Source organism: Dendronephthya gigantea, unplaced genomic scaffold, assembly GCF_004324835.1.
Source record: "Dendronephthya gigantea isolate DGI-Jeju-01 unplaced genomic scaffold, DenGig_1.0 000041F, whole genome shotgun sequence".
Lineage (NCBI taxonomy): Eukaryota > Metazoa > Cnidaria > Anthozoa > Malacalcyonacea > Nephtheidae > Dendronephthya > Dendronephthya gigantea.
The window spans coordinates 949,023-968,268 of NW_021163051.1; the positions used below are offsets into that span (position 1 = coordinate 949,023).

A 19,246-nucleotide genomic window follows, 5' to 3' on the forward strand; every position below is an offset into this window, starting at 1 on the left:
TCCACCCCCATACCCATAGCAATTGTTGCAAAAATTACACGTACAGTGCTTTCAGCAGAGCAGACCTGATTAAGGATTTGTTCTTTCATAATCTTTGTTTGGGAGGCATGAAACTGGGCAAATAGCCTATTTTCAGGTATTTTCAAGGAACCCTCTGGGTAATATTGCCTACTCCCCAAAACATGTTCGAAAAGTTTGTAGGCAAATCCACACAACTTTAATGGAAGGTAAATTACTGTAATGGGATGATTAGTCTTCTCCTTTAATAGCTTTTTGGCAATTGGCTGCAAGATACCTTCACAAGACTCCATATCATTTCCATGCCTGAAAATTTTCTTGTAGAAAACATTCTTTCTGTCTGGATTACCAATGACATTTTTGCAGTCCTTCAATCCCAGTGACTCTTTTATACAGTTCCTATCTTCATTGTTTGCAGTTGCAGTCATTGCAAGTACAGGAACATCTGGAAAAATTGCACACAGAACTCCCAGTTTGCTGTAGTCAGTTCTGAACTCACTCCCCCTATAACATATTATCGAATAGAAGCAATTAATGCCATGATACATACTTAATTATTTTCTTTTTCGATAAACTATAAATATGCACAAACCTACCATTCCAGTATGCAGTGAGCCTCATCAATTACAATAGCACAAATTTTGTCTTGGTATGTCTGGCTCTTGAGCAATTCACGCCCATATTTACATGAAACAAAAGATTCAGGATGTGCAAATACAATGTGATAAAAACCCGCTCGTAGTTTATTATCCTCGCCATGTTGTAGATCACATTCGAGGGGGTCATGTTCGCTTTCTTCCTGGTTAACTTTAATGCCAAGTACTGATGCTCTTATACCAGTTGAGCCAAGGCAGGAGATCTGGTTGCTTATAAGCGCATTAAGCGGTGACACAACGATGATTATAGTCGCTGCCACAGAAATATCAATATCTCGAAGACAAACATCTCGCAGTTTTTCTTTGGCGAACATCAAACCAGGTAGCAGTTGAAACACTAAAGATTTTCAATAGCCAGTAGGAAGAACGCAAATAACATCGCGCTTTAAATACATATATTCTAAACATATTACTTGCTTCGGTTTCAAGTTGTTATTGCCGTAAATACTATTAGAAATCGCAAACTGCAAACACGAAAGAAAAGCTATGTGGTCCAACATGACGACTTGTCTTTGTTGAAGAGTTGGAGATCAGTAATCCGATACATTTCAACAACGCACTCATGCCACTCAAAAGCTGGAAATTTTTACACAAACCTGCGAACAGGCTCTACAGGAAATGCATCATTCACAATACCCCCCACCGGATGAATTTTGATCGGGGTGCCACGTGACCAGCTCCAGCCAGGGTCTTTACTCCCCCGCCACGAGTAAAGAGCCTGGGAACGAGGTTGGTTTTATTGTTGACTAAAATCTTTTTTAGCAGTTCTACTGATGCAGCCATAAAGAATGCCGCCAGTAATTAATATGGAGTTCAATACTGACTTATCCCAAATATTTACACAACTTATTTTGAAGTACACAATTGAAGTTAGTGACATCGCAACACATTTCTTCCCACTGTTACACCCGAATCTAGGGTCTCCTTGACTAAAATCAGCCATATGGGCTGATTGCAATCAACAACTTAAAGTATAGTTGTTGGCTTCCACATAATTGGAAAGTTTCAACAGTGATGTAGCATTATAGCACATCATCTGAGCAAACCATACATCGACTCCATGATTTTGTTGGTATTTAGTAAAGAGTCATTTCAAACAAGGTAGATAAAATACATTTACTGAATAAAACATAATTAACATGTGATTCCAAAATTTACCTTGGAGTCTAGGCAGGTCTTGCTTTGATAGAACCATTGTGAGATCCAATTCTGGATCTGTATATTTCAAGGGAGACAGACATGTTGTAGTGTCACAACAACTATAATTCAACATAAAATTGTAATCTAACAAGTACAATCGTACTATAGGGACCAGGAACTGCGTAACTGAGTTTAATTTCTGAACTGCATTGTATTTATAACAATGGAGAGGACAATGTATTTCTAATCGTTTCTGTTTACTTATATATAGGCTGAATATTAATGATATGTATATATTATTTGCTGCAAATATATCAAGAATTGCTTGTAACTTGTTTCAAAGGTCAAAAGTAAAAATTCGAACTCCGTCAATCAATGCGGAATAATGCTTAGAATAATTATGCCAAGTTTCATTCCGATCAAACAAGTAATGCTAGAGCCTTAGGGTTTTTTTAAAGAGCGTCGCCCCCTAACAACAACAAGAAGATTAGCAGCGGTTAGGGACCAGTTCCTGGTCCAACAATTAGCGATAACAATAACATGACAACAACTATAATTCAATATAAAATTGTAATTGTAACAAAATCTTTTGAACAGTGTCAAAGGTTGTGGTATAGCACACACAACTGAGTATTTGGTAATTGTGGTAGAGCACCCACAATAAAAAATGAATAAATTTCAGAACTGAATAGTAGCAGTTTTGATCAAATGATAAGCAATTCTATGCGTAATAAATACGTCTGACCACAAATAAATACATCTGACCACAAACGGGTCAGCCCAAGCACAATCACTTGTAACATTGAGCTTAGTTTAATACGACAAACCTTTGCAAAATCTCGAGTTGCTTTGCAGTTTGTCAGTCAATCTCGCAAAGATGGCGTCCTACTTGCGGCAGTAGTCCTAGAACCTGCCAAGCAGGTAAGAAACACCCAGCCGCTTCCACCCGCCTGCGTCTACGGAATGACAAAAGTCGAGCCATGGACTCAATATATGTGCCCAAACCCCCAACTCGCGCTCCCATATGTGCTTCCACAGGCTGTTGTCAAGAATAGAGAGCGAGCCAGCAATAATTATTGCAACATTATCTCTTTATATGTACACTGTAGCCAATCTATTTAGTTTTTTGGAAAACAAGTTATTGATTATCAATCGGATTAAATCATTAGATGACGTACCTGTCATGACACAGAACTGTTCTTGTTTCTTCCTTCATGTGGACTTTGTTTTTTTTTGGCTGCATCAAATGGGTTTTTTACGACCCTAAAAAGTTTGTGAGGGATGAGCCTATTTCTTTCCCGGTATTGTGGATGGTATTTGTTATTGTGTTCCAATCTGTAGTTGTCATTGAATGTTCACATTTCAGCTTTGTCCTTTTTTTTTAATGGAAGTAGGGCTACTCATTTTCAACAAAAAATACTCACTAATTTTCAGTTTCCCAAAAAGATACACATGCTTTATGGTAATTTGAAGCAAGAAATTTACATTTGAAGATATTTCTAATCGGCAGGTGGTCAACAGTACAAAACGTTAAGGTATATACTATATGTTAGTTTTATAATCATAAACATTCTGAATCTACTCATTCTGTAGTCTGCAGACTTGATAATATGGATGGCAAGAGTATCTTTTAACCAAATATGCCTAAATAATTACTTTACTTTTTAATAACGTATCGATCTTTTATTACTCCATATATTTTTTGTATGCCAACTAATCTCTCACTTGCTGACGACTTGGTGTCACATCTCCCACACCCCCCTAGCGACAGCCGTGCATATACACATCCCTGAATGTAATAACCTATGAGAACTCAAATTAGCTTGCACTTATGCATAAATGTTTGCATCCTTTAAGGCAGCACCTTCCTTTCAATAGTATCTTCTTGTATTTAATATGTTATGCCTTTCATACAATAGTGCCTTTGGTAACTAAGATGGAAATGAAACGATTTCAGGAGGAAATTGAAGTTATTAAAGAGAAAATGTTCCAATACCTTGAATATTACACCAAGAAATGCTTTCCGGCACCTTATAGCAAACATGCAAAATTGGAAAACCTGTTGCAAGGTAATTTTCCCAGTCACTTTTAGAAGTGTGAAATATAGAGTAGGTTTTCAGTGATCAATATGCCATAATTTAGAAGTTATTTCGGTCAGCAAATTCCTTTTCAACATTTCTGTAAGCCACATCTGTATGCTATACAAATTGCTTTTTATGTACCATATATTGAAATCGTCTTATTTTAGGCAAAAACCTATTCTACAAGCTCAGTCAAAAGGACCATCGTCAGAGGAAAAGCTTGCCTTGGTTAATGAAATAATTAACCTGGACATGCAACAATTAAGGCTTGCAATTCAGTCTTTCTTACCAGTTCTTGGTTTACGATTGTCTGGATTCCAGGACATGATTGAGTCACACAATTTCTATGTATACAGTCAAGTTCTATATATATTGCTCGGTAAAGGTATATGAAAGTATACTAATTTGGCTGTTTTGTGCATTTTTGTGTCATCTTGTGGTAACAGGGTGGTTAAATGTTGTAAAACAATGGTGTAATAACAAGAATGTTGACAAATTTGCATATTTAATACGTTTTTGCTACTAATGTGATTGTTTTGTGTGTTTTTGTGTCTTACTGTAGTAACAAGGTGCTTAAAGGGGAAGTCCACCCTGAACATAAATTATGGTGAAATGAAAGGCCTTAATATAAATAGTTGTTGCATAAAATACTTTGTCCTAGATCATTTTTCTTAGCAATATATTGTGCGCTATATACCTTTAAAAATTGCAAATAGAAGCTTGCAATTTTGCCATAGTACGGCGGCTCATTAAAGTTCAGCGGTTTGCGGTTTGCTTCTATCCGCATGTGAGTGCTATGTTGTATGGAATTGTTGTTGTGGTTTCTACTCAAAGGACATTTAGTGAAGTTTTTACATATTTTATGGCTTTGTAACTTATAATTTATCTGTGTCTACGCACTACTTGTTATTGTCTCACTCTTCTGTCACTGTGGAAAGTCGATACGATATGGAGCAGGATGTTAGAAGATGTCAAACATATGACTGTTTACATGAATCTGTACTTGACAACACTAGCACTAGGAAGCAAAGATATTGATGTAAATCGGATTTCTGATCACTAATGTAAGTTAGTCTGCAGAATGATAAGACTTTCCTGTAATATAATATTGAAATAATGTATGTTTGATCATAATAAAGTGTTTTGTTTATTCAAAAAACCGTGTTCACTGCTGGCTGTTGAGAGATTGTGTATAAATTTTTTACCTTGTACTCTGCCAAATGGAGCCAAAGTGAGGCGTAAAACATATTCAGAGGGGCCTGTACCAGTTTTGCAGGATGGGTCAAAAATTAAGATTGGATGCAGGATTTTAAGAGAAATATTTAACGGGAAGTGGGATTTGGTCTCAATGTGGAATTTATAAAAAAATTATGGGGTGATACAGGAAAGTTGAGTGGACAACATCCAGCGAAATGCACATTTTTTTGCCCACTGCCTCGTAAATCACTGGGTTGGTGTAAAACTGTGAGATTAAGAATGGCTCACAAATCTTTGCTTCAATTTCCTCTCCTGATTAAAGAGTCACCAAGAATATCTGATCTAAGGAGAATTTATTGTTAACACGTTCAAGTTTGACCATTAGGTGGTTACTTAGTTCAGTGATAGGTTGCATGTTTGAAGGGTCAACCAATACATTGACAGACTATGTCTTTCAATACCGATTTGTATTTTCGAAAGACTAAGCTGTTATCATGAACAAGTAGATTTAGTTCCGATTCCTTTTCCTGAAGATCTTTTACCTGCGGTAGGTTGCAAATATTTTGGTAAAAGAGCTCAAATTCAGCAGAGCCATATGTTTCCCAGTCGACTCTTGAATTGCGTGAAACTTCGATGCATTCATTCACAATAGAAAAGTTTGGCAACTTGATGAAAGCACTATCCAAGTCAAAGATAGTAGCCATCATTTTCGCTTCTTCAGGAATAATTCTCTCAAAACCTCTCAGATAGGTCAGAAACCAAGGAACTAATGAGGGTTATCATATCAGTTATGCAATCCTTAGGGGCTCTTGCTGTCCATTCATAGGTTTTTTCTTTTTGCGTTTATTCACATTTTCTATCAGACTTTTTTGTTACAAGCCATCCAACTAGAAGATCGACTCCGTTGAAAGAGCCGGGAATTGCTGCATCTTCCTCATCGTCCTCTTCGTTATCGTTGACGTTTTGAGTAATTCCTTTACCATCGGTTAGTTCAAGCCAATGCTTTGCCAGCCTGAAACATGATTGAATCTGTATTATCAATGTAAAACTTACATGTAGATACCAGCCTGATGAATTTTGAAACAACAATTACTGAGGAAATAACCATTTTAAGATCAATCCTCTATTTTCCACCGCAATTAAATTTTTCTCCATGTTCTTCAATTCGTTAATAACTCTTGGAAACCAAACAGCAACCTACCAAGGAGGCTGGTTTACCAATTGAGCCCTTTCCATGAGCTTCACCACTGGAGAAAGAATGTCCAAAACACCAATAAGGTCAATTACAAAATCTCGCCCACGAACCTACATATAGCAATGATAGATTAATTACACTAAACGTAGAGAGAAATACGTGGAAATTTCTCTAAAATGCTTATTTCAAAAAGTTAATGAATATGTAGTGGAAGAAGGAATAACAATAAAAAAGTAACAATACCTGGTACTTCATTTCTTCGCAATTGTCTTCTACATCCTCCCTAAACAGTGTATATGCTCCAATTAACCGAGGGTAGCTTTCATATATTTTGATCTATTGTTCATAGCTGCTGCTGAAAAAGCGAGTAGTTGAAAATGTAACACTTTCGAGAGCTTTCAGCTTTAATTCCTTTGCATGACCAACATACTCAGAGTGGCCACGTCTATAGCCGAAGGCTGTGTGCACAGTGTTGATACCCAAAGACGTAACAGGCACGGTCAGCCGTGCGAAAGCGTGCGTAAAGCGCTTTCACGCACGGTCTAATCACGGCACACCGTGCCTAAGTTAATTGGGCACGCTCAGCGTGCCTAGTCCTAGTGTCATATATCCTTGAAAGCGCTAAACATTTGCCGACCGGCACAATTTTCAAACAGACCACCGTGCGTAAGGGTGCGTAAGCGTGCGTTACGTTACTGTGCCTTTTCTTATATCTATGTCGTGCGTGTATGGCACTTTGGTTAATTAAAAAATATCTCAAAAATACTTATAAAAGAATCATTTATGTCTGCAACAGAATAAAGTTAAATTTAAATTGTCTGTATATCACACATATGTGTAATGCGATATATCTAGACTGTGCGGGTATATAAATTTGAGGATATAGTTTACTAGTGAATTTTGAACCAAATACATATGATGCCGCATAGTGATGCGTAATGCGCGTGGGTGTTATATATCACGACAAAGACGTAGAATGCAAAAGAATATTTTTAGAAGTGCAGAGAGTAGATATACACAAAAATATTTGCGAGTTTATAGAGCTTATTTAAGTTTTAATGCGTGTTGCGTGCTACCGCACGATTTCCTTTTCGTCTGCTTTATCTTTTATTGGTTTACTAGGGTTATGTAGAGGGTGTTTTTCTTTCTGTTTTTTTCAATCAACAAAGTAAGGAAATACGTTGATAATAAGGAAAGGGGTGTAACTGTGTTTTAAGCTTAGCTTGTAAACCGCAAAAATTGTTTTTTCCTGTGAAGCGTTGTTTTAATAGTCATAGTCATTATAAAGTTAAAAGCTAAAGTTTCCCTCGATAACGGTATACAGAACAAATTTTCTGTGTCAGAGTTTTACCATGACTACGTTAAGACATCAAATAGCAAGTTTGCAACCAAAAAAATTCGCGTTGTGTTTCTTTCCGCTTGATAATTCACTGGAGCCATGCAAGACGTCGTTGATCAAGGAGGGTGCCGCTCATGAAGGGACAATGGTTCGGCTTTATTGGGATAAGAAAAGCCCAGATCTACCGGCAAAAATTATCTTTTTAGAAGGTGTGTATTGTATTATATACATTGTAATATTATATACATTGTATTCTATTTACGTGAAAAATACTGTTAAAGCAGAACATATAGATTTGTCATGTATGGCAATGGCCTATAAACAACAGAAAGAAGACACATGTTCAATTATTTACCAATTAGATGATATGAAAAAGCTAGAAAGAAAAAGAAACGAAGTTCGCAACAGCAATTTCAATAGTTTGATGAGTGTAGACGATAAAGAATTTGTTGAAACTTGGAGGAAAAGTCACGTTAGGTAAACGGCCAGCCGAAAAGCCTGAATTGAAAGCAAAGGCTAAAAAGAAAGCAGTGGGGCTAGATAAGCGGCCAGTCGTCACCTCTACCAAAGAAATTGTAACTGTTTCTGATAAAAAAGATGACCTTTCAAATATTTCTTGTGTCAATTCCCCCGTCACTGCTGTGCAACCTCTAACGATCCTTGCAGCCAACAATCATTCGACTGTTCCATCCTTATTTGCTACTTCATCCATTTCACCTGTTATCGTTGTTCCGCCAGACGCCAATCACACAACTGCTTCACCCAGTGTTCCTGTTTCATCAATGTTCGTTGCTCTTTCATCATCGTACAGCTCATCCACACACCCTGTTGAATCTATTTTACCCACCATCACATCGCCACTAACATCTGTTCCACAAAGTTTAGCTGCTGCAAACAATATATTTTCTGTTTTGCCTCTGGTGACATCATCCTTTAATTCCACTGTTCAGCCATCTGTCCCTTTAAGAATGAGTTCTAACTTACGACCTGTAACTCCCTTAACCCTCAGTGTGACCTCTGATAATAGTATTCTGTATTCCAAGTTTCTGAGCGAATTACATGCCACGTCTAAAAACTCGCGCACAATTGATGTTTCGTCTTTCTGTCCAGAATCTACAAGCTCAAATGCATTTTCTTCATCATGGAATACTTCCTCGTTTAATAATATCTCTTTTGATTCCGTGGAACAATCAGAGCCCCGGGTTTCAACTCCTGTGCTATCGGGTTTTCTGACTGGATTTTTGGAGGAAGAAAATTTTCCTCGTTCACGCAGCCCACTAAATAATTTCGACAACGTTTTGCCTGGTCAGGCAGAAAACCCACCAATAATTTACCAAATAAACAAGAAAATTGAAAGCATTTCCCAAAAGGTTGATTCGATGTTAGCAAATCAACGACTCATTATGGATTGCCTGCAAAACAACAGTCTCTTAAATCCCTTTGCTGTGAGTAGGACGCCAGTTTCTGTTTCATCTGAGCACCGGAATAAAACTTATTCTCATCCACCTGAAGAGCCACAACAATCTGTCGAACATGATCACACTAAAGAACTAACGGTAGCAGAACTCGAAGCTTTGAAGAACTTCAAGAAGAAAAGAGGGTCAACGGATGCGTATTTTGCAGTGTTGCTGTTAAAGACCTACACTACGCCTGAAGAATGCATGAACTGTACTGTGTATGGGGAAGGACCCAAGTCAAAAGGCTTGAGTACAGATACTTTGAGAAAAATTAAAACAGGCTACGAACATTTTTATTCGAAAGAGTCATGGGGTGATGCTATTAAAGCAATGAACAATCACATGAGAAAGTACTGTTCTACAAAAGATCCAAAATAACTTTGTGTATGTACAATATTTAAATTGCAATAGTATATAATTAAATATTACAATATTACAATATTATGTGTAATGTAATCATTATATGTTATGATATTATCTGTATACATGTTAAAATATGCTTTGTAGTCCTCTAATGGATTTAAAAAATTACTTAAAATCCATGCAAGGATTCCAGTATATCCAAATGTAACTCTTCGGGAATTTAGTATAACGTTGGGCGGGGTTGGATATCAGATACGGACAACTCAGGGCAAATATACCTGACAGTTGCAGCATAAACGGCAGCGCTTTTCTCTCTTACAAGCTCGTAATGAAACGTAGATCGTAAAGCGCGCTTTCTGATAAGGAAAAATCCGCGAATGATCTCTGCACCTGGTGGGTATTTAGCTCCCCAATCATCGGTTTCCTCCGTTGATAGCATCTCTGGACCTTCCCCAGTTACTTGAAGTAAATAGTACTCCTCTCCTCTATCAGCAGAAGCAATAGCGACAATTGTGTCTTTCATTGCTAGGTGCTTTATTGCTTCTAGCGTCGTTGAGACATCCCCTCTGGTAACAACAGTGGGTTGATGGCCAGCTTCTCGTACCAGTTCCTGCTCTTCCCAATCATCAACATACACAGAATTTTCACATGCATTGTAGGAACAATCTAAACATGCTTCGCAATAACAGGATAGGAGCCTCGAACTTAAACTGCAACCGCCGTCCGTTGACATGACTGCATGAATAGATCTGTTCCCCTTGATTTCTTTAAAATATCGATCTCTTCGGTTGCGCAGTATTTGTTCGTCGTAGAAGAATATACGCCGTTTTACTTTAACGCTTTCGGATTGGTATCGTGAGGGTGCTGGATCTTTCATTGTGCTCTCTGCGAACTCATACAGCTCTTTCGCATTTCGAATGACAACCTACAGGTGCAAAAAAGAAAACAATAATGGTTTTTCTAAACGGTTAACCAGATTGCGGTTTGGTAAAAGTCGATCGGAGAATTTCTATAAATCGACTAAAAGGGTAGTGAAAAGACGCGTAGTGTAAGTAAATGAAGAAGTGGAGTAAATATAACTTTACTTGTGTTTTGCAAATGCATGAGTTAGTTGTACCCGTTTGCAAGCTTAAATTGTTTCTAGTTTTCACTGAATTTAGCCAGAATTTATATTTACCTGCCGTTTAATGACAGCCATGTCAGCTTTGTGTTTAAGATTAGCTCCAGCACCATCTTGAGGACCTTTTGCATGGGATGTTTTGAAATAGTTACGGACTGTTACGTAGCCAAAATCTGAACATGACTGAGCAACATCTCCCATACAGTGGCGGCTTTTGTACTGCGTCGAGCATCCATCTGTCCATTCATGCATAGTTTTCACATCATAATCTATATATAAACCGTGGACGACTCTTAGTTAATATACCATGCACAAATCAACTCATATATAAAGTTGTTTTAAGACCGTGCCTAAGCGTGCTAGACCGTGCCTGGCTAGTTAGTAATAAAACCTAATATTTCAAACCAGATTTGCTGTATCACTATATATGTCACCGCGGAATATAACACAAATCAACTCATATATAAGGTTGTTTTAAGACCGTGCCTAAGCGTGCTAAACCGTGCCTGGCTTATTTAGTAATAAAACCTAATATTTCAAACCAGATTTCAGCTGTATCACTATGTCACCGCGGAATCAATCCTGCAAATCAACGCATATGTATAGATGTATAAAAACCGTGCACGCATGACTATAACCGTGCATAAGCGTGCTAGATGTGCCTGGGCCCTGGCTTACTTATAGTAATAAAACCTCATTTTCTAAACCAGAGGTTCAGCTGCATCATTGCCACAATTTAATTTCAATAATTTCATATTTACATACCTATTTTCTTGAGATAACCATCTATCAGTCTTCTAGCGCTGTGCACTGAGTGGTGGTCATGCTTACAGTCAGGAGAAATTACAAAAATGTGTTCTGTGACCAAGGATGAATTTTCTTCTGTGCTTTCGATTCCGTCTACAGTCATCAAAGCATGGCGGTGGAGAATGGTAACATGAATCGATGCTTGGACTTGGGCGAAGTAAAGCGATTGGATCTGATCCTGCATTGCACACGAGTAGTTCTCTGAGTAGTCGTGAATTGCCACGACGTGGCCAATTGGTATATTCTCGACCAGTTCTCGAAGCTGCTGATTTTGCCAGTTAGCTCTGAACTGATGCGAAGGATAGGTGTGCAGAAGATTCTGTAGGCAAGAAAACATTTCACCTGGGGAGGTTAATTTATCAACTAACTTGAGTTTCTTTTTTTCCGAGTTATCATCGTTGACACCAATTACGACATACTCAAACTTTCGCCACTTTACTAACAGTGCAGCGTCGGTGGAATTCTTTTCTTCGTCTAGTACCTTAAAACCCGCTATCCCACAGTTTTTGCACTTTCGTAGAAGGCAGTCTGGACTATGATATTCTTCATCTTCTCGTTTTTGACATAGGGTATGGTTTACCAAATCAGTCATATGTTTGTACACTGTATACTGTTCTGGGCAGTGGACGAGTTGTCGTCTGAATTCCATGCATGACTGAAACACCATCCTAGTTTCCACATGTATGCGACAGCAACAAGAAATTCTATCTTGAGACCGTGGTGTGGAAATATAGAAGGGTTTGCAGCTTTCGAAAGAACGCTGTCCCATTTGAATCTCGGGATACTTCTGCTTGAATTCCAGATATGCTTCAGTTTGGGTTTTCTCCAGGATTTGTTTTGGGTGTGTAACGTAGGTCTTGGGTGCTAGTCTCTTTCGTACAATGTCCCTTTTATTCGGGGTTGTCCGAGAAATTTCAGGACTTGCCCAAAAGTCATGCGCGAGCTTTCGATGTTCTGTAGGGATGACGTCAAACCTAGTTCGTCGTTCCGTATAGGTCCAACAAGATTTCTTGCTTTTAAGTACTTTAGTGAGATGATTGAATGCTTTACCAATATGTTTCCTATTTACGTTGAGCATTTTTGATACCTTTGTCTTCATGCGTTTCTTGTGAATTGTATCACCACAGAGAAAACCAAGAGCTGTCTGAGTAGCTGCTCTAGAGTCATCAGATCGTTGATTTTTTGTGTCATTAATGGCATCTCGCGCGTCACGCATCGCGGAAACAGCAACTTCAGCTTCTTCACTTTTTTCTGCTGAACTGACGAGACCTTTGCTTTCAAGACCTTTCCTCGTCGTTGGGCTTTCGATTAGTGCAGCTACAACAGCTATTTTCTTCGCTGGACTTTTAGGAAGATGTGATCTAAATAAATCGACTTTCCGCTTTTTAGCCATTCTTGTCGGGAAACTCGAGGGGAAACTGGTGTCGCCAGACACTTCGCTACTGCGTTTGCTTTTCGATTTTTTGGTCCTTGACTTCTCCTCCTGTCGCTTCACCATTTCGTTAGCTCTTGCCCGTTGCCGCCGTTTATATAGCGCCCAGTCGTATTTTTTTGTAACACTGGTATCTGTAAGGCTAGTTTCACCTTCCGGAACGTTGTGCTTGGCAACTTTCAACTCCTTGGCTTTCTGTCGCTTTTCACGACGCTTGCGGTTGATACTTTCCTTGTTATCCTGATAATATTTCGAACGCTCTTTGCGCAATTTCTCTTCCTTTCTCTTTTTGGCCTCACGTAGTCTTATAGTTTCACTGCTACTAGTTTTACCCATGTTGAATTCGCTGTATTGGCTAGTCCACAAGTCGGTCACGTTATAACGAAAATAACAAGCCTGTTTTACGTCGGGTATTTTTTATACCCTTTGCGAAAGCGTGCGTAAAAACCACAAACGGAAACTTTGGGCACGGTGTACCATGCGTGCCAACAATAAAATTAACTAACGGAGTAACGCGGTGAAATTAAGAAAAAAGTGTTATCTTTCTAGTGCACGTCAGCGCTATTCAGAAACTGCAGTATTTAGTACCTAAAGGAGTCAAATATAAATTAACACACAGAGGAAAGAGTTTGAAATGAATTACTGCATTAATTAGTACAAAATAATGTATCTATAGGTAACCGGGCCTATTTATCATTATATATCTTTGTAACCGTGCTTAACCATGCTTAACCGTGCCTAAACTCTGACTACAATTATTGGGTCTTTTATCCGAGGGTATATTACGACCCAAAATTTATCAGAGGTGAAAGTTGACCGTGCCTAAATACTGCCTCAAGGCATCTTACGCACGCTTAATGGAATGTGAAACGGTCCTAAGCGTGCCAAGAAGCTGCCTAACCGTGCGTAAACAGGATACATCAAGGCATTTTGGACAAACGCGGTAAAAAATGTTAAATGTATTTTACACCAAGAAAAGTAAATGTTAACTCGTGGAAACGAACACAAGTTATGAGATATGAATGCTCATGTGGAAAAACATTAAATTTAACTATCTTTCGTACATATGATAAAGTATTGTCTAGCTAAAGTTGCCGACATTATATATTGAACAAATGGTAAATTATGAAATCATTAATTTTCATTCACTTTTATTCAAAAAAAGCTAACATTTTCTGTATGTATTAAAAGTTTGGCATTTTCTCATCATTTTGTATCACAATTTGGAAATAAAAATTGAAATTGTTGGCTTTTACATAGACGATTTGATTAAGTATTAATGACATGTTACGCTAAATACGGAATAAATACCAACAATATTGTCGAATTCAAGATTTCCACTGCATCATATAATCTTTTGAAATGCTTATATGAATAACTTAGAACTAAAACTTTCCATTGACTAAAGATTTAAACTGGAATGATCTTTACTTGGGCAAAAATATTACTTTACATATGTGAATTTATTAGTCCTCCATATTGTAAACCAACACCATGCACACAGCCCGAACATCTTGTACAATTTCTTGCATCTGGTAATTATTCTTTTAAAAAATGGCGATGTTTCTTCATGTTTTTCATGCCAAGGCCTTGGCCTCTCCCCCACCACCGGTAAGATTTCCATCTTTCACCTGATATACAAGGGGTGCATTGACTGGCAGTGCTATCCTCTTCCCATCAACAGGCATGATGATAACGATTGCATGATTTGTCTCACGGTGTGGTGTTGATTTATCAACTGCGACTGAAAAATGTGGTTGCAAACCAGTGGATGGTAGCACTTCTTTAAGGTACTTCCTTGTCAGGATATGATGGTATGCAGCTTTGATTATTTCGTTAAATTGATTTCTAGTTAAACAGATTAAACTTCTTAACACAGAGACTGTCAACACAATGTACTAGCAGAACACCTCTCCTCTATTTATCCCCCAGCATGAATGTTTCTTTTTTGCCACCTTTCAAGTAGGGTATTATTAGAAGGAGGGGAGGGGGTAAATAGAGGAAAAACAGTACATTTGGATGTTCATGAAATATATAACTGATTTCCCAACATTTTTACTTGCAAAGAGAGATCACATACCGGCCATGTCCTATGTTTCCAATGTTTGCACCACAAAATGACACAAACCCCAGCAGTGACTCAAACGATGAGGCAGAAGCCTTTACTTTACATGTCTCTGTTGCTGCCGCAACAGCATTTATATTTGCATCAAGATATTCCATCTCTCTCTGTTTCATTTGTAACGCAAACTGTTTTGCTTTCAAATGGACCTGTCCACCACTTCAACATGAGCTACAGTTTATATGCTCTTTGACTGACTGCTTAAACAAGTACCATGTTTGATCATTACCATTAGTCAACAGTTCAGTTTTAGACTTATCAAAAGTAAGTCCAGTTCCCCAATTCTTATACTGCAATAAAGGTCTAAAAAAATAACATAGTTATTGGCTCATTGCTAACTATTTAAGTTACAAATACTTGTAAAACAAAGTGAATAATTTCTTCCTCTGGGTCTCTTCCTCTGGCAAGAGTAGTACCACACTTCAGACAAACATGTTGGGGTTCATCACTGAGTTTCTTTTTCTTCAGCTGAGGGCCTTCGTCACTCTCGCCTTTTTTTGTTCGTTTTAAGAAACCCCAACCAGTAGACTGAGGGCGGCCTAGTGGGCTTTTTTCATTTGCAGAGTCATCTGAAAAATTAAAAAACGAAGCAAATTGATTAATGACAATGATCACCAAGCTCCAATTTTTCAACAAAACCTTCATTCTTCAAAGTGAAATTATAAACTGATTTAGTAATTATAAATAGAGTTAACCGTGCTGTGCGTATCTTACCTTTCTCGATCGTGCCTTGTTTACAATTAAAACATGCAACTTTTTGTCCATATCCTTCTTCCTCTCGATTTCCAGTTCCACAAATGGCATGGACATACTTATCACAAATATAACATTTAACATTTAACATTAAACTGAACAGGAATTTACATCCACCATGAATAATTCATTATGCCCAGTCAGTGACGCCCAGTTCACACTGGACACTGATTATGCCATGTGACATTGTCACCACGACACTAATTACAAGTCTACAAAACAACTGTGTTTCCAGTCTTCCACTTTCAAGAAAATTCTTTTGAAAGAATTTTTTTTAAACATTTAAGTAATACATCTAATGCTTCCGCATTTTACATACAAATTCGCCATTCAAGTTTCCTTTCTTCGTAATATTGTTGTTACAACTTGCAACGTCGCACCGGTAATAATTTTTTTCATTACGAGTGGACTCGAAGAAGAATTAAATAAAATCAAGGGCACACTTGAGAAAAAATCGCGCACCTGCACTTGAAAAATCTGAACTGGCGCACCCGAGATCTCGTCAAAACCTGCCACATTCTGCAGACCGGCTTAATAGTTATTAACTATTATTTTATTTATTTACCTTCTAACTAGTGAGTATGGTGGCATTAAAGATGTTGCCAAGAAGGCAGGACTGGGAGAAAATATTGAAACTAAAATGGCCAGAATGAGCAAATCAACCGGCCCACCAGAATGTTTTGCTATTAACACCGACAGGTTGCATTAAAATCTTCAGGTTGCATTAAAATCTTCTCCACTCTTATTTACACCTCATAACTGTTCGGTGCGATCAGTAAACTATATACAGCCTTTTCAGTACATGACAAGCACCAAAGTTACCAGCAGTGTTTGCTAGATGAAGCTATACTTCTTATTGAAGCTTGCCTTACCATTCTACATGAAAACAAAGTTATGATAAGAGATTCGTATATAATTGTGTCACCTAATTAGCTAAACGGTCTGAAAGGAAACATTGCATCTAAAACTGTAGATTCAGTAGCACTGATCAAATGGGCACTTGAGAGGCTGCAAATCAATACTGTTCAATGGAATTACACAGCCACCAATTTACCCAGCTGCATGACACATGATGTTGGAACCTTCACGTTGTTGTTCATTTCAAGGAACCACTCTGCTCTGTTTTGCAGTACGCTTGTAATTTTGGTAAAGCCCTTAAAGAAGCTATAAAAAGAACAAACTGGTCAGCTATTTACTACACCAATGCAAAGTCGTGGTATCCAGTATAGCATATGCAGTGTTGATTAATAATTAATTAAATGTTATGGTAAACACACAAGTTGGCTTGTGTAATTACTAAATAATGTTCAATCTCAGCCTTAAGTTTACTTGCTTTAAAGCATGAAAGAATTGTCTGATGGAAGACATTAAATCATTGCATATTGCATTATCACCAATTTTCTTTTATACTATTTTCAGACATTTAAGAGACTTGTAAACTTGGCATTACACAATCCAGAGATAATCTAAGGAATCTTATGGATGATATTGGTTGTGTGAGTGAATCTAACATCGAGCAGTCAATTTTCAAGAATAACAAGGAGTTGAGAATTGTTTCAGATAACATTGACTTCAAATCCTTGTGAACATTACTTTACAAAACCATCGGAATTCTGACATCCACTGGATGGCACAATACTGTACATTTGATCGGGTCTTGTCGTCTCACCTCAACGACACTAACCCACAGACTGAAAGTATTGACAATTTTGAAAACAAAGAGTACCTTCTATCAAAAGAAGAACTACAGAAATTGAAGTCTGATTTTATTATAATTGTATCAAGAATTCTTGTAGAAGTCTGATTTTATTATAATTGTATCAAGAATTCTTGTAGATTTTTTCCCTTCCTTACAGTACTTACAGCAAAATGTCTGTTCACATATAGAACACAGGTATATATCAATTAACCCATTATTCCATATTTGTGTAAATTTGTTTTCAAGTAATAGCATTGATGGAGCCATTAAGGCCTGGTTAACAGACCTAAAGCTTTGCATTAAATACTTATGTGGTGTACCTAGAAGCTAATTTACTCATCTAGTGTTTGTCGAAAAAAAAATCATTAGGGCACACTGGGACCTAATTAGTTAATCCAGTCGAACTAATATTCTTTTATATGTCTTATGTCTATAATTTTATTCATCAAAGGAAGAAAATTGTCAAGTTACAGTGAATGTACAGTGTAAATATGACAAATTGCTGTACAATAGTTATGCATTAAATAGCTGTTTGTTTATTTTATACAGATATTCAAAAGAAATGGCAACAAAATCAACTGTTAATAGTCTTCCCATCATGCCGTTCAATCGAACAAAACATTCTGAAGTGGTCCAGTATCTAGAGAACATTGAAGACTTCATATTCAAGCTATATTCTCAAGATAAGATACCCATTACACAAGAGAAAGATGATGCAAGCTCTGACGAAACTATATCTCCGGAACAAAAAGATGAGATCCTGAATAACGCCAAAGTCCCCTTATGTGGTGATTTGATTGGAAGGGAAAGAATATCAGGTGCTAATACCCAATGGGTGCGAATACCCAGCACTTTCGCATGCAAGAGTTTTTTTTACGGGTTAGTTGATCATATTTTATTATCTTACTTATCTAGTTTATATCTATTTTTTCAGTTGTACTTATTATATTCCTTTGTTATAGTATATTTGGGAACAACTGTACAGAGCCAATCCAACAAGTGGAAGAGAGATTGGAACACTTTATCACATCAGACAGCTATTTCACATGACAAATGTATACACCTCAGTGAAAAAGAATTACAAGAGTGCAGAGAATCTAATGTTGTCTGTCACAAAGGCTTACATTTGTTGTGCCTTTATGGAATTTGCTGGCTTGGAAAGTTTGGAAGATACACCTTTAAATATAACATTACCACCAAAAGGTAGTGATGATGAAGTGAAAACTGACTTTTTAACTGAAACTTTTGAAGAATTTGTTAAAAAATTTGTCATGGTAGAGTTTGATGTAAAAAAAGCTTGGCATGAACAGCAACAACAAAAAGCTAATGAAAGAGCCAAACAACCAGGTGCTAATACCTCTACTGACTCTTTGAACTCTTGTAGTCATCCTGCTCTTCAACCAGGTAAAAGGATGTCCTGAACATCATAAATTATCAACAACAAATGAATTTTTTTATATCAAGCTATATTTATTCTTGCAGGTGAAGTCATTATACAGGGTGTCTCAAAAAAAACCGAATCCATCTTTGGCACGTTATTGTGCATAAATTAATAGGTAAACGAGCGTAATTTTTTTATATTACGAAAGACCAGGCTTTTAGCTGTCGAATGACAGACTTTTCGTACTAAATGAAGAAAAAATGAGCAAATACGAGTTCAACGAAAAATATTGGTCAAAATCGCATTCTTTCCCCTCAGAGAATTGACTGTAAACGTAAGTCTCTTGGGAATTAGGTTAGTCAATTTACTTTGCATATGCAGTTGCATACGCATAATTTTGTTATTGCAAACATGGTTCAACTTACAACAGAACAACGAATATTTATTGTGAAAACGTTTCATGAAACAGGAAGTTTGCAAAGAACT

At 37.3% G+C, this 19,246-nt stretch overlaps 1 pseudogene; it reads left to right on the forward strand.

The window, feature by feature from the left end:
- The first annotated feature begins 17,107 nt into the window (after positions 1 to 17,107).
- On the forward strand, positions 17,108 to 18,800 carry LOC114526777 (annotated as a pseudogene).
- Positions 18,801 to 19,246: the final 446 nt, after the last annotated feature.